Raw genomic sequence first — 14952 nt, 5'->3', positions numbered from 1 at the left:
TTCGCATTTACTCGTCTTATTTGTATGAAAAAACACGAGATAATGCGTAGACAAAATTTTCTCGCGGGGCGCATGTTAGACCCTCAGGTCATGATTTGACAACCCAGCGATAGGTATCGCTGGGCTGGGTATTCATGTAAGGTTACCTAGAACATCACCAAGGCATTTGGATGCCGTATGGTTTTCTTTTCTCCCGTCCTTTTCGTGTATCCACGCCAGTTAAGCTTGCCTGTTTTTCCTTTATTTTTTAAATTTTAAACTTTACCCAAATATAAACATAGAATGAACCAAAAGCTTAATTTGCTATGATCCACTGAAACAAGTGAAATCTGTATGATGCAAAATGCAGCATGCAACGTGCACCACCCGCCCTCCCACTGCTAAACATGCAGGAAAAATCAGCCACCAGGCAAGCAATACGCACTACCTAATAACGCCTGCTTCTATATAAAACAGATATAAACATTGTAAACATCACGTGCCAAATCCTGATTTATTCAAACTAGGTAAATATAAAAAATTAATATAAACCAGAGGTGCACCTTGCAGCTTGTTGCCATTTGCACCCCTTCCCTTTGTTTGCGTAACTCACTAAAACGCACCCCACTAATGAAAACCTGAGGGAAAATTCGGGAAAACTCATAATAATGGGGGGACTGCAGCTCGTTTGTCTAGAGGGTGCTCTTTATTTAGTTTAATTTTAAAATTGTCGTACAATGTTTTTACGTTCAGGTACACAAAAATGTTTCACGCGAATCAAAAATAATAATAGAGGAATTTATTCGTAGCATTCACAACTAGCTTATGATCGCGACTTCGTCCGCGTGGACTACACAAATTTTAAACCCCTATTTCACCCCCTTAGGGGTTGAATTTTCAAAAATCCTTTCTTAGCAGATGCCTACGTCATAATAACTATCTGCATGCCAAATTTCAGCCCGATCCGTCCAGCAGTTTGAGCTGTGTGTTGATAGATCAGTCAGTCAGACAGTCACCTTTTCCATTTATATGTTTAGAAGAAGATTTCTAGAATGTGTATATAAAATTAAAATAGAGTTTTTTAGTATTCATATGAGAATCAGGTAATTCATGAAAATATGATGTTTGTGAATTTTTACATGATAATAAAAGAAGAAATCAAATTGAAGAAAAGATACGTCCTGTATGCAACGGTGCGAATTTATATAAATTCAAAGGCCGGCGCGTCTCAAATTGTGCGAGATTCAAACTTATGCAGATCGCGCCCAGATGTCGCCCCTACCCTTCGATTATCGTATGGAGATTAAAATGGAAAAGCCGATGTTTATACCGTAACTAGGTTGCACCCCACCCCTGAGTGTACCTTGCCAATATTTTCTAAATTTTATTCTGAAAAACACATGGTAATTTCTGTTTTGATATGATTTACAATATTGCGATTCATATATTATTATTATAACAATGTTTTACGATACAAGGAGCAAGAAATTAAGAATAAATGCAGTCTAAAAAGAAACGATGGAAATTGGAAGAAAAAGCTTAATGATTTAGCTGAGTTGTAAACGATTCGTCCCATTTTCCATCTACCATTATAATATTTTCACTTAAAGAATAGGTCTGCCTATATCTTTGGCTAAGTCAATAATTGAATAGTCCTGAAAACCTAAAGTTCGTCCTTTTCTACAAACATTAACTTTTACAAACAATAATTTACTAGATACAGAGAGTATACTCTCTGTATCGAGTAAATTATCGTTGGTCAATAAAAGTGTGTTTTGTTATTTTTGAACTAATAACTTAGGGTATAAGGGTTAACCCTCTATGGCTAACGTGATTTTGACGACAAAAGTTAGTGTTTGTAGAAAAGGACGAACTTTAGGTTTTCAGGACTATTCAATTATTGACTTAGCCAAAGATAAATGAAAGTTAAAAAAAACACTTTAATTAATTTCACTGCTAAAAATTAATCCAAAAGTTTCCTCCGTAAGCAAAATCCCTCATCAGACGTAACCATGCAACACATAATATTCCGAAAATGTTTCAAATATCAGACTGTGGCTTTAATATTTGAATAGCGGATTCCCTTCGCAAATAATTACCCAAATTAGGGGAGAGTTTACCGTACACGTAAATAAATGATGAATAGGCGCTTTTCACCTGGTCTTGAATCGGAAAAATACAGCCCAATCTGACCCCTATTACTATAAGTAGTAAAGCGTAAAATTGCGTGTAAATAACGGACTGTCAAGAACTGAATTATTTGAAAACACAACTTGTAAGATAGAAGTTTAGATTATGCGTCAAATATTCATAAAGGATAATAATGTTTGCTCGATGCCTTGATGGTACGTGTTGGTAAATTAATTTGACATTGTGTTAAGCACTTTCTACATACAACTCATTTATAACAAAAAAAGACACCTACATAATCGTCACTTTTAGTTTATCTATTTTTATTGCTGTTTGTGAATACGATATTTGACAACTAGTCAAATCAGTAACTTTTAATCAAACGTCAAAACGCGCACTAAGTATGCAATATTCTATGAAATACTAGAATGTGACGTCACATCATAATAACGTACTTTTTTAGTTTAATCGATAATTTAAAATGGTATTGCACTTAAATCTATCAAAGGACGTGGATTTTACGTATTTTGGAAGAACGTATATTTAATGATCATTTATTTTTTATGTAGTCAAATACCCTATTGTGAAGACAGTAGGACTTATGATACGTGTTTTTCTAATTTACATGCAAGGATTCTATGAAACTAATATGTAACCAAGTTTTTTTAAAATAAATGCTTCGTTTAATATTTTGAGTGATTTAATTTCTAGCAACTTCTCATAGACTCTGCCGTAGTATGTCTCTTGAATTTGCTCAAGGTATCGTACCAGAACGCTAAATCGCTTGGCAATATGTTTTGCCAGTAAAGTGTTAACTAGTCATACCAAATTGCCCCTGCCGGAAATGAAACACCTTATGAGATCACTGCGCCAGAGAGGTTTCTATTACTGATTTTGATAACTGGAAAAATTTACCTTCAAGCGTATTAAAATCAACCCTTTCTCTAAAATCCCTTATAAAAACGGCTAACACCAAAATGCAAACGTGCTGACCCAAGGGTGTTAATTGACCATTGTCAAAGCCTTTTTGGTGAAAACAGTTTCACTGTCAACCCTATAGAATAAACATTGAGTTTGCATAAAAACGGGAATTACCATTTCAATAGCACACGTGTTCGTGTGATACTTTAATTACTTTCAGCCGACATATAAGTTTTATGGCAAACTAACTTTTAACACTTGCAATGCTCGTTTGGATGAAATGCCTATATTTGTAACTTTTGCCTTTACTTCAGCGTCAAACAGATGGTCAGACGTATTTGAGATGTTATGTACTTAATTTTTTATTAATTCTTTTGCTAAGCGTCGACTATCCAAATCTCGTCAGTTCTCTTAATCAAGTCATAATATTATAAGGTAGGATATTTATTATACGCGCTTAGTCCTTAAAATATATTGTCAATAATACTATACACCTACTTATATTATATCTTCGTGTCTTAGATTAAACTGTAAACTGTCTTAGAATTTGCCTGTAGATACGCCATAATCTCTTCCTTTACGCACGCCTGAACAAACTAAATGTGTCGCTATATAGGCGTTATTCATCGTGGGTCTATACAATCCCATTAGCATTTAAAGGGTTATAGCCTTTTGTAGACCTTAACTTAATAGGTATCGGGTTGTGTTTGAAGCATGGATTTGAGACCACGTGCCATCAATTCTATGTAAAGGTAATGTTGACAACAAGTCACAAGCGCTAGCGTGTTTTATATAAATTAATTTCGCTAGGTAGAACAATTTGTTTTCTCCGTTCAATAGTATTTCCATGAAATAATTAACTGGAAATAAATATAAAGTAGTAAATATCGAAAGCAAAATTAGCTTATTTTTAATGTTGTCTTATTTTATCAAAGAATTTTACTTTATTTTAGTATTATCATTACTATACTTAAAAATTATTTATTAAAATTACCATTGGCAAAAGTATCTTATTTGGAATAAATCTTACCAAGTAATATTACCAATATCATTTAATGGTACTTAAAATATTTTATTGGGTATACGCATTATCAAATAGATTGAAACCAATATGATTTTCCAATTCCATATCATTAATTGCAGAAAATGTTGAATATTTTCTCCTTCATGGTATGTAGCTATGACAAAGATCTTAGCTTATAAAATGCACCACATATTACAGCTTTTTATTACACGACTACGCATTTCTGGAACAATAGAATGAACACTATATATTGAAGTTATAGTGACGGCTCCGGTTAAAAGATGGCGTTTTCTATAGAGTATTGTTCTGTCCAACTTTTGTTCGTTATTGACGCCTCCATCTTGAAATATCGCACCGCAAAGTGCTTGACAGTTTTGCCGTTGTATTGAAGGTATGGGTGGGTTTCCTTTAATTTTATATTTTACTTACGTTTTGTTCTACTGTTTTAGAGACAATCACATAAAAATATGACCTTTTGATGTTCGTCTGGTTTATAAGAAAGTTAGTGTTTGATATATCCGATTTAGTTGGATGTCCATGTTCGTAAGAAAATTGAACTGAATATGAAAATGAATTAAAATATTGTTGACTTGTATAATACGTGAAATACACGTGGTTTACGAGAAGCATGTCATACTAAATTCTTTCTCTGAGTGTTATTCGTCATTGATTAAATCCTGATCACTTTCCATTAAACACGTAATGATAAGGGTTTTGTTGGGATAATAATAACATGCAATAGGCTCCCAAATCCTTTCACATCTGAACTACTACTACTACTACTACTATTAACTTATCACCATTTTACCAATAATAATTTTGCTCGATTTCTACGTGTCAAAAATTTGAATTTTCTATTTAATCTGAGTCTTGTTTAAGCAGCTTCGGAACATGTTATTTATGGCAAATTAATACAGTGGTGGTACGAGGCAGGTGTCAAGCCCCATCGGCGCTGTATAATTTTCCTTGGCTTATAAATCTTAGATCAGGTGTCCCTAGATTTACGAGTGTACCATGTCGTTAGATCCTAAGATTTACAAGTATACATATAGATATTAGATAGTATGCCGTTAGGAGTTGTTTGTAGTGATTCTCTTCGTTCTTCCTATTGAGATTTCAAAAATAGTAATTTTGACTCATGTTCACCTTGTCAGTTTACTGTCTTTTCTTACCTAACCTTAGAGAGATGATAAACTCTACTACAACCCGGATAAGAGTAAATAGAATGAGATTGATTTACAGATCGGATTAGCCTCAATATGTTTAATACATTTTTAATTATGTTTCGATAGATAATAATTATAAAAGAATGTTAGAGGCCTTTGCCTAGCAATGAAATACAACAAGAATGAAAAACAAGATTTAAACTATTTTAGCGTTTGAACTGCTGTGAGTGATTTCCATTAATATAAGAATAACATATACCTACTTATAATATTTAAACTATTTATGACACACAGTTTAGATGTTTTTTCAACATTTCGAATTAAGTCATAATACGAGCAATATCCAAAAAATCCCGTTGTAAGGGAATCCTGTGTTTGTTTTCTCTATTCTTGGCGCGCATAAAATCTAACTTTGGCCGTGTTAATGGGCGCGGTGAAGTCTGGAGGGTTCCAGGATTTATAGACCGCTTGTGTCCGAACGTAATTCATGAGCAGAAGCGAGAGCGGAAAGTAAAGCATAAAGTAAGCTAGAATGTTTTCATTTTGATAACGTTTCGCTGTACTACAATCTCGCTGTAGTAAGAGGTCTCACTTTTAATGCATTTGCTAGATATAACATGCCTTATCTTAACTCTTTTTAGATAAAAATTTTTCACTTTATCTAATTACTAATAATTATACCATCGTTTTTATTAATCATGCCTAAGATTTTTGTTATTGTTGTTTTTATGAAACGAGCGTACTTCATTTTTAGTAAGAATTTTAAAAATTGCAACGTGTTGAAAATGATACAACGTTTAATTTAAATCTTTAACTTGTTTATATTATTATGTTAGTTTGTATATAACTATTGTGATATATATTTTTTGTAACTGTAATTTAAAATGCTCGATAGAAATCGCTAATGATTGTTAAAGGATATGTTTTATAAGGCTAGTATGGAATCAGTAATGAATTTCTAATTACTCTACTTAAATAAAATTGGATTTCGTAATACTTTTCCGACATACATATATCGAGATTTTTACAACACACTTAAACCGAGGAGTAAAAACTACCGCTTATGACTTGACTCATCAAGAACTATGGTACAAGGGCTCCATAGGCGGCGGTATAAAATGCACCTGTTATATAGAGGCGATGTGATTGCCGCGTATAATTGAATTACACACGGAAAGATATACGGTTTCATTTGGGACCCGTTTTATGGCGGACTCATTTACTTCGAATACTGATGAATGTGGCCCGCCTGCATAAACGCTAATGTAATGAAAGACAAAAACACTTTTTTGAATAACAATCCATTGATCAGCTGACTGAGCTCACTGGTGGGCATAAGGGTTTTTAAGAGCACACCGCCAATCTCGATCCCCTTCCCTTTCGTATGACCACCCACTTTCAGTCACCTGCTTAAGGCCGTAGGTCCATCGGGCTGGAGAGCTTCATAAATTTGTAAGAGATCTAAACGACTTTGTTCGAGGCAATAGACTAGATCACTTATGTGTTTCTGAAAATAGCTTAACCAATTTTGATGAAATCTAAAAGCCATTTTGAAAGTATTGCCTCCTAATTAAAGAAACAGAAGTCCATCTACTGCTTCATCTTGGAACAATCCTTAGAAGCCAGTCAATAAGTGAATCATGAAATTTTATATCACACCTATAGGTGATCTCTTGATTACGAGCCAAATCCTCTCAAAATTTTGCATTAAAGTAGCATACCTAAAGTAAATAGTGATTAGGAATCCACCCTCAGTTATATAAATAATTTATTAACACAAATCTCAGAATTAATCCTCCCTGAATAAACACGAGACAAGGTATGTTAATACCAGCTAACTAACCTTACCTATCTACAAATCCCCGTTGTTTGCTCTAGTCACAATGTAGAGGCTAGGTATAGGTGCCTACTGGTCTGTGGCACTACATGTATTGAAGTCTCTAGACGTAGCAAGCCAACTATAAACATGATGTATAGCCAAACCAACATCACTTGATCATGTACTTAGTAGATACAGGTCCAGTCTGTAGAACTTGTTATAAAAAGCAATCGCATAGTTCTCCTTTTAACGATCTTTAGAAATTCCCACGATTTTTTTTTAAACCTAAACACGCGCGAATGAAGAAATCAGGGGAAACAGCAAGTAGGTAGGTATCCATACTAATCAGTAACCTTATTATAAATGCGAAAGTGTGTTTGTCTGTTGGTTTGTCCTTCAATCACTTCGCAACTGTACAACGGATCAATGTGATTTTTTGCATTGGTATAGTAAAAGACCTGGAGAGTTACATAGGCTACTTTTTATCTCGCGAACTCAAAGAGTTCCCACGAATTTTTAAAAATATAAATCCACGCGTACGAAGTCGCGTGCATTGGCTAGTATTATGATAAATGCGAAAGTGTGTCTGTCTGTCTGTCTGCTAGCCTTGCATGGTCCATCTGTCCTACTGATTTGACGAAGGTACAGAGATAGCTTGCATCCCGGGGAAGGACATACTTTTATCTCGGAAAATCAAAGAGTTCTCACGGGATTTTTAAAACCTAAATCCACGCAGACTAAGTCACAGGCATTATCTAGTTATAAATAATTATAAGTATTATTACTTGCTACACGGCTAGATTTATTCGCAACAATGCAGCCGTTGAAACATCAAAGTCTACCGCTTTGATCTGAATAGTCAGCAGAAATGCAAGAAAACATTTGCTCACGGAATTAACCCTTTCAAACCTGTGGAATTTCCTAATTGGATTATTGTTATAATCCTTTTACCTTACAGTTTTTTTTTTCAATTTTTAAAAAAACTTTTAGATTTTAAAGAGTGTAGTTAGAAATACGGTAATAATATGTCTTTTCCCCGCTTGATTGTCTATGCCTAGAATAAAATGTTGTTAATGAATGGAAATCTGATTGATTGACGTTTATACAGCTAAATTACTGGGTGTAGAAACTTTAGATTTCACATTAGGTTTTCTGATTCCATAATGTAGATAAAATAAAAATATTAAAAAGACCGACTTCCAAAAACACTAAGTAAAAACTAAAGCATAATAAAATAAACTAGAAATCAAAGCGTGAAGCTCGCCCGACTTCAACATACATACACGTGTAGAAACAAAAGTAAAAAAAAACGGGCTGAATTCAGAACCACCTCCTTTTTGGAAGTCGGTTAAAAAGCAGTTTCAAAAATTGCAAGTGATCGTAGCCGAGGCGGGGGTCAGCTCGCTCGTAAATATGTAATTACTGAAAAATTTTTTTGTTTTTCTTTCTCTAAGTTTAACTTTTTGTTTATATTCAGAAGAAAAACGATTGAGTTTTCCTAAAATTTCTGTCGAATGAGCAAAAGTCAGCAAAATCTGTGCTAACGTTTGTACGTCTAACATGATATTGATAAATGTACTTAGTATGAGCAGTCGGATATAGTCAGAGTAAAATGGACCTGAAATTCCTTGATTTTAAGTAGAAAATTCAGTATCATCGATTTAATTTCACACAGTTTCTGCTTCGAGTGCTGACTGTAGATGTATGGACGAACTTGAGCTTTAACAAAAAGAGAAATAAAGTCTATTTTACTTTAACGATGAAGTGGAACGTTGGGAAAAGAAAATCTCATACTAAGCGTAGGTCAGGTAACATCTACACCTCATTAAAATTAACCCTTACGCTGTAATTGGCTCTCCCTTGTTAACTTGCAGTTCTAACGAATGCCGTTTTCGGCGTTTTGCATAAAACGGCATTTGGCACGTTTTATTTTATTTCACTTCTTTTCACTTTGGATTCTTTTTGAATTATATTAGGGACTTTACATTTTTGTCTATGATAAAAAACCAATTAACGGAGTTATGTTTAAAATAAATGTTAGTTTTTGCCTGCGACTTTATCCGCGTGGATTTAGGTTTTATAAATCCCACCAGTACTTTATGTTTTTTGGAGATGAAAATAAAACCAATGCTTTAAAAAAATGGTTGTGTGTATCAGTTATTTTTAGGAAATAAAACATGCGGAAGAAATAAAACTTAAAACTGTGGTTTATAATTTTGAAAGAATTTCAAAATGGTCTCAAAAAAGCTACTGGCTTAGATGACGTCACGTCCGTCATCATAACTTCCGTCACATAAAATAATTTTCATAAAATGCGGATTACCACGCGGATGAAGAAAGAAAGAAAAAATATTTATTTACATAGTTGAAAGAAGAAAAAAAAACAAAAAGAAACATTTTTAAACATTTTATTTTGTTTGTTGTGAACACAGCATGCATCCATTTCTGGCCATCTGGCATACAACATTTTACAATATTAGGTAATATTCATAAATGATATTTATTACATTGGAACTTAGAAGCTAATAAAATATTTAGTTTGTACTTAATCCTTTTGAATATGTAATTTACAATGAAAATAAAAAATAAAAAGAAGTTTCACTTCAAAAATAAAGGCAAGCTTTGAGTTTGAATTTAGGAACACTGCCTTTTTAGAAAGCTTGAACTAGATAAAGCTTGTCAAAAATTTTCAGTTAACTCAGCGAAAAATACCGATCGCCGTCTAATAAAATTACACCTTCGTCAGCATTCGTCAGTCGCAAAATGCACTAGCATTTTAGGGTTAGTCTGCATCAAGTGCTGACGGGCTAACGAGTGGACTGGAGTCGTCAAATTGGCTCGCGCGACGTTGTTAAGCGAATTTAGCCCTAATTGTGTTTGGCGGAGCGCGTCGGCGGAGTGGAGTGTCGTGTGACGTTTTGCGCCATGGAAAAGTTACGGGAACTGAGTTTTGTTTTGAGCCACTGCACTGTGCATATTTGTAGTAAGTGCTATGAAGTTCAGAGGTAATTTGAAGTTATAGTATTTAAATTACAGTTCGCGATCGAAAGTAATACATTACTTACAGGAAAGCACAGCGTTGGAAGACTAGGTGGACAGTTGACATCAAACGAGTCACAGGGAGCCGCTGGATTCAGGCGGTCCCTAGGAGAGACCTATGTACAGCATTAGATGTCGCGTCTATCGGTTGATAATGATGAAGATACCCGTACAGTAGCCAGCAAGAAATATTGGACATCGACCTTTAGAATGACATTTCGGCTTTGAAGAGCGTTGTCTCTATCACTCATACTTATATGACGTTTTGTCGGTCTCATCGACTGAGACAGTGCTATACAAATCTGCTATCTCCTTCCAAAGGTCGATGTACATTACTTTCGGCCGCGTACTGTAGTCCTAATAAGAAATTTGCAGACTGACTAAATAAAGACCTCTTTGTAGAGTATGTATTAGGAACTAGATGGGTCATTCTAAAATCTGAATACTAATTAGCGAAGGACATGATTGCTAATTTTAAATCATTACCATTTAGAAAATTATCATTTTTCTTCGCAATTATTTCACATGGCGCTAAAAATGGTACTGGCTTAGATGATGTCGTATCCGTCACCATAATTTCCGTCATAAGATAATTTTCATAACATCACCTCCATGTGGATTTATATGCGGATAGTGCTCGGGCCACAATAAAGTTAACGTCAATGCCCAAGAACGCCTTAATCAACGCGATAATTCCGCCGATAATAATCAACGGGTTAAACTGAGTGGCCACACTTGAACGGTTAACGTCTAATGCCAAACGAATTGGGGTTAAAATCGTCTGACACCAAACGGCAATGTGAATGCCGTTGTAAAATTATCGCGTTAGGTCGTGGCTACACCTACGGTTAACGCGTTTTCAACGGCGTTTGCCGTTAATGTAGCCGCGGCATAAGAAACTGCTTAAGTAGGCTATCACTCTTTAATCTAAAAAGCATCTCTTAGTTCAACGTAAAAATGTGGTCTACGTCTAAAATCTACTCCAATAAGTAGGTATGTATGAGCTTCCTCCCTATTCCCTTCCGATGTTGAACACTGAACAGTTTGGTATTCAAGGCACGCGCGCCGATTGTACTGAAGTCGGGGGTAAATAACACTTCCTAAACAATCACTTAAAACGACCCACCGATATTTGCGGTCCGATTTTGGGGCAACCGATTACTTGGAAACCTTCGTAAACTACTTTATTTCTTTGCAGAGATTTGGGTATTTATAATAGGCTTTAATAGCCTTGTGGGTAAAAAAATTAAATGAAAAACCTTGAATCCAGAATCAGGTTAGAAAAAAATAACATTTAGGTACTTACATGAGATATGTGGCTAATAGTCAGCTATGATAATGTCTGGTAAGCAAAATAAACTGCATCAAAATCTGTTTATTACTTTTGATATAATTACTAAAAAAGATGACGACACGTGATGATCTCATGACGAGATAAAATGAGCGCTTGGCTCAAATTTCCGGCACGCCTAGACAGACGGATTGCAGTATGCTAGATAGATACCCAAGTCCGTGATATAAACCGAATATCTCTTTTACGTAAAGCTCGAAGCTATGGTGATTTCACTTGTCAATATCATCAGATTACTCTACAATTTACTCGTATATTGTAGAGTAATCTGATGGTATTGACAAGCGAAAGTTGCTCCGTTGCGACGTGATTGAAGGACAAACCAACAAACGAACACACTTTCGCATTTATAATAAAAGTACTGAGGTACTGATACGTAAGGCTCGAAGCTATGGTGATTTCACTTGTCAATATCATCAGATTGCTCTACAATTTACTCGTATATTGTAGAGTAATCTGATGGTATTGACAAGCGAAAGTTGCTCCATTGCATTGAAGGACAAACCAACAAACAAACACACTTTCGCATTTATAATAAAGGTACTGAGGTACTGATACGTAAAGCTCAAAGCTATCGTGATTTCGCTTGTCAATATCATCAGATTACTCTACAATTTGCTCGTATATTGTAGACTGGAGCGTGCAGGGAAACGTTGTAGAAGTATAGTATTACAGTGCTACAGTATTACAGCCCGAAGCGTAATGTAGGTAATCCATAGCTTACTCCGTTGTCGTGAGGCCGTCTAGCAAATAGACAGGCAGCTTGGCTCAGTAATTGGCTTGTTAGAACAGATACCTTGCTTTATTTCCGTTCACTAAATAATTATATAGAAAAGGTTCTCAATTCAATGTGTCTTCCGCGATTTTTAACCGACTTCAAAAAGGGAGATTCTGTTTTCTACCCGTATCCATATTACGCGACAGGTCGAGATGGCATTTAGGGTGGGAACGCCCCGCACACCTAACCCGATTTCTATTTCTATAGGAGGTAATTATTTCAAATAACTCAGGCAGAAACTTCAATTTTATTTACTTGTAAATATTATAGATAAGAGTTGAGATGGGGGTAGTTACTTATAAATTTAAAGTCATAAACATCCATTTTTGCCGTGATACGTTTAACAAGTCGGGTCACGTGGAGGAAACCAATTCGTTGCGGATCACGCACGAATTGCCACTTTAGTTTGAATCTTGTGGAAAGCCTGTGATCTATAAGGTGCAAAATTTCAGGTGATAATGACTTTTGAAAAAAAATCCCTAAAAAATCTGATTTTCTGTTATAAAACTACCTACTAATTGTTTTTTTCCATTTACCTTTGTTCCCTACGGCACTTATTATAAAAAATTAAGAATAGGTTTTAAAAACCCATGGGAACTTTACCGGATAAAAATATCTTATGTCCTTCGGGACGCAATATATGTATGTGCCAATGTTCTTAATTCTTAAAGATAAGTTTAGCGGTTGATCAATGAAAAAAGGTAGATTTTTGACTTGTTCTTCAATCACATTGTAACGGATCAACAGAAAGACGTGATTTTTGCAGGGTTATAGTCAACAACCTGGGACTGTCAAAGGCTCCTTTTTATCCCAGGGAGACCAACGGTCTCTGTGGGATAGCATGCCATTTTTCAGGCATTTATCCTTCAATTCCTTTATGCAGTAACAGATCAGCGGATTTAAAACCTAAATATACGCAGACAAGTCTCGAGCATCAGCTAGTTTATAATGTTATCCTATTTTTTACTTAAAGATTAAAGACGTTGCAGACGTCTTTAATCTTTAAGTAAAAAATAGGATCTATTATTACCTACTTAAAATATTAACACTAAATTCCAAAATATAATCAGTACCTTTATTATAAATGCGAAAGTGTGTTTGTTTGTTTGTTGGTTTAGTGGTTTGTTGGTTTGTTTGTTTGTTGGTTTGTTCTTCAATCACATCGCAACGGTGCAACGGATTGACGTGATTGCGTGGGGTATAGATAATGACCTGGAGAGTGACATAGGCTAGTAGCTAGTTTTCTAATAAAAATATGCATTTCCCCCATATTTCCCCCAAAGTGAAGTGACCGTTCATCACCTGTTATGACGTTTATGGCCCTAGGGCGAAGTTTTCCGAAATCGTTAACTTTTGTACACCCGAATATCGCGGCAATCTTAATTAGGTGCCCGTGTAATTATGAAATGTTTTTAGAGGTCGCGATAATTATCCGACGTTAATACGTTCCTGAGGTTTTATGTGGGGTAAGTGTAAAGGGGGAAAATATTTCTGAAATGTACGTACGGCTTTATTATTATTATAGGAAGAATTTCTACAATTTTGTTAGTACTTTTTATAGCGATAAAGGAAAATTCTTTGATTGAAAGTAATTTTTTAGCTCTGGTTTCCTAGTAGTAGTAGTTTTATTAATTATCGCAGAAGGCGACATTACTCGAAGGTACTTGTGCGTCCGACTTATTCAAGAAAAATTTCAAGAATTTTATACCTACTGTGAAGGGATTTTTTCTATTGGATTTTTTTCTTTTATGCGCTGGTTTCTTAGTGTCATTCTACGTACAGTACTTATCTACGCGGCAGAAAATAACGTACATCGGCCTTTTGAATGACATTTCGGCTTTGTAGAGCGTTGTCTCCGTCACTCATACCTATGTGACGTTTTGTCGGTCTCAACGACAGAGGCAATGCTCTACATAACATCTATCTCTTTCTAAAGGTCGATGTACATTATTTTCTGGTGCTTTTTATAGTACTATTATAATATTTTTCTATCGTAGTAGCTTGATAAATCGTCTCATTTGTTTACAATACACAATCATATTTAATTTATTTTTAATTATTTCAATCATTTATTAGAAATGTATACAAAAGATAAACATTAGTGAAATATACGCACGAATTTATTTTTGAAGCCTTTTTAAAAGTTAAACATCACTTTACAGCAAATTTCGATGTTTTATAGCCTGTGGTAAGAATTAAAATTCTTAAAGCCAGCTCTCTCCTTCACACTCCTGTACCCATATATTTATATCTCTCCTTCGCACCAATTCGCCTTTCACTTAACTCAAAAACACGCTGCGCCGGCGCAAAATCAATCGCAACAAAGACATCGTGCTGGGCGCTCGCTTCTCCGCTCCAAGAATCCGTAAATGGCGGACGCCGTGTCGCGTTAAAACGTGTGTAAACGTGTCGCTAATCGCCTGAACGCCTCAGCTGTGGTCGATTCTCTCGCGAAAAGAAAGTGAAGTGAATAGAAAAGGAATTTACGAAGAATTGTCGTGCATACGTGAGTTATCCTTTACTTTTCCTTTCTTTGTCCTTAGTCCACTGCTTAGAAGCTTCCACTTACAGTCCTGGAGCTATCGAAGATATTATTCATCACGCTTTTGAATCTGACCATAGTTTTTGGATCCTTACGACCGGAAGTTTGATTCCGTATAAAATAAAAATATAATTCTCTCGCATCATATTCATAACGCCCCGCCTGTGACGTGTCACGTTTGCGATTCTATCATTATGTTTTAC

General features: G+C 35.2%; 1 protein-coding gene across 5 annotated transcripts in view; it reads left to right on the top strand.

The window, feature by feature from the left end:
* LOC117996763 (uncharacterized) overlaps nucleotides 1-14952 on the top strand; it is a 441299-nt gene that overhangs the window by 262663 nt on the left and 163684 nt on the right. The window lies entirely within an intron of this gene.

The sequence above is a fragment of the Maniola hyperantus genome, chromosome 3 (assembly GCF_902806685.2).
Source record: "Maniola hyperantus chromosome 3, iAphHyp1.2, whole genome shotgun sequence".
In the NCBI taxonomy this organism is placed as follows: domain Eukaryota; kingdom Metazoa; phylum Arthropoda; class Insecta; order Lepidoptera; family Nymphalidae; genus Maniola; species Maniola hyperantus.
Note: the sequence above shows the minus strand (reverse complement) of the source record. Positions and strands in the feature narration are given on the sequence as shown.